The sequence below is a fragment of the Camellia sinensis genome, chromosome 3 (genome assembly GCF_055761805.1).
Source record: "Camellia sinensis isolate YWXY chromosome 3, ASM5576180v1, whole genome shotgun sequence".
Taxonomy (NCBI): Eukaryota; Viridiplantae; Streptophyta; class Magnoliopsida; order Ericales; family Theaceae; genus Camellia; species Camellia sinensis.
In genome coordinates, this window is record NC_138963.1 from 125,447,506 (window position 1) to 125,449,828 (window position 2,323).

Here is a 2,323-nt window from a genome sequence, read left to right on the forward strand (position 1 = left end):
ATTTGTTTTCTTGATTTTAGAACATATGAAGAGAGAGAGAGAGAGAGAGAGAGAGAGAGTTGGTAAATTGAATCTGTATGATTGTTTCTCAAAGAGTTATTCATTAAGCTTGGGTGGGATCCGTCGATTTTGTGTAAAAAAAAGGGGCTCGTCTTCTCTGCTCTGCATATTCTTCATATACTCTGAATCTTTGTATTGCTGTTTTGTGTTGAATCAAAAACAATTCTTTAACAATTCAACACAAAATCAGCAATCACAATCGTATATTGTGTATAATTGGTATCGATTCGTGTCTCTATTCTATATATATGCACATTACATTCTGAGAATTTCACCCAAGGGTTTTGAATTTTTGATATACGGTGATGGTGGAAGCGGAGATTGGAAAGAAGAGGTGGAGATGGATTTTTGGGGAGGTGATCGATGTATTAGTCGCTACAGCAGTCTGCTCCAGATATTCCCAGAAGAAGATTTCTCTCTTCTTCAATGATCACAACTCATGCACCTGTTCCAAGGTTCTCTCTCTCTCTCTCTCGAGTCGCAGTATCATTTCAATTTTGTTGACCAGAACTTTGCTTGAATAATTCTAATTGATTTCGGGTGTTTTGATCTAGCGTTGGGTTGTTTTTTTGTTTTGGTCTGTGTATCTTCGTGCTCTGGATTGGATATTGTCGGTCGGCCATTGGTGGGTTCCAACTACAGTACTGGAGCTATATAGGTAAGTTTTCGACGCTGGTTTCTGGTTTCTAGACTGCCGGCGCCGTTGCTATAGTGTTGATAATAAGGTGTGTGATGGTTGGACGACCCATGGGGATCAGGAGAGAAAGTGGAAGGGCGAATTGGTCGCTGAACACTTTTTTCAGTGCAGACACGCTTTTCTAGTGCGTTTGCCCCATGCACTATTCTGTCGCTTTTTCACTTCAGTCCAAATTACGGGGAATTTATGAGTAGATTTATTAATCTTAAAGAGGTAATGTGAAAACGCGTGAAATCATAAGAGGTAAAATATAATTATTCCTTGATTAAAAGATAAAAATGCGATTTAAAAAAAAATCATTAAATATATGTTCTAAATAAATTTGGTGTGTGAAATTACCCTTCAATACAGGTAGTTCTAAGTGCACTCAAAAAATTATGTTGGTCACCCCATTATTTCGAATAACCTAATTGAAAATTTAAATTTTTATTTATTTTTTGGACACAGCAAATAATACCTATTATGCCCCAAAAAATTCTAAAAACCCTAAAAATATACTAGAAAACCTTCTTTCTACACCCCATTAGTCTAATAGTTACAACAGAGGCACAAACTCATCATTCATGGTAGAGTCAACCCGTTGTTTCCAACACCCTCATCGGCAACCACCATCTCTAGCCCATCGTCTCCAACCCCTATCATTTTAGAGCATTTTGGGATTTTTCGATTTTGATTCTTTGAAAAAAAGTGAGTTCTACAATTTCTTCGGATACTTAATGTCGAATAAATGAAATATGTCCAAATACTTAATTTTAAAATTATGAAATTGCTTTGAATACTTGGTGTCAAACAAATGATATATTTGCGGATACTCAAGTCTGAATAACAAAAAAATTAGAACATATGTAATATCGAATATAATACATGTAGACACTCCCATTTTGACTGACTATTAAGATTTAGATGCTTGAAATGCTTTCCGATGATGAAAGGTATCATAATTTCAACCTTAGATATACTTGAAGTTGTTAGAACTATTGTATTACCATTTTCGTGCACAAAAAAAAAATGTTTTTTTCCCCAAAATTATCATTTTTAGGTTCGTCTTCAGGGCCTATTTTTACCTAGTAAAAGTTGGAATTTTAAAATGTCTATTTCACACAAAATTGTAGCCTTTTGAGTTATATTTCCAACGCCACTTGGTTTACCTCAATCTAATGTTGAATGAGAGATATATCCAAAATACGAAAATTTGGTGGGGATGTGCGGCCGCACATCCTATTTCTGTATTTTTCTGCAGCTGTACATGGGTTGTGCGGCTGCACAACCCCCTAATACCCATAATTGGTTTCAAAGCTGAACTGTTGGTATATTGTTTGAGGCACTAAGAGGAAGCGATTGAGCAACCCTAACACGACCTAGGGTGTTTCCAAAGGCTCCTCATTCCCTATAAATATAGCCTTTTACCACCCTCTTTGGAGCCATTTTTGAAGTGTTTTAGCTAAGTAAAAAGTGTGAACTCACCATCTCTCCCTTAATTCTGAATATACAAACTCTATACAGTAGCTTTAGCATCCTAAAGTAGATCTAGGGTTGAAGAAAGAACATCCAAAGCATAGTCTAAGC

The 2,323-nt window shown here is 36.1% G+C and overlaps 1 long non-coding RNA gene across 1 annotated transcript; it reads left to right on the forward strand.

Moving 5' to 3' along the window:
• The first annotated feature begins 316 nt into the window (after window positions 1-316).
• On the forward strand, window positions 317-852 carry LOC145822765 (uncharacterized). Its single transcript, XR_014364469.1, has 2 exons — window positions 317-515; window positions 615-852. It is a non-coding gene; the product is annotated as an uncharacterized LOC145822765 (long non-coding RNA).
• The last annotated feature ends 1,471 nt before the right edge of the window (window positions 853-2,323 follow it).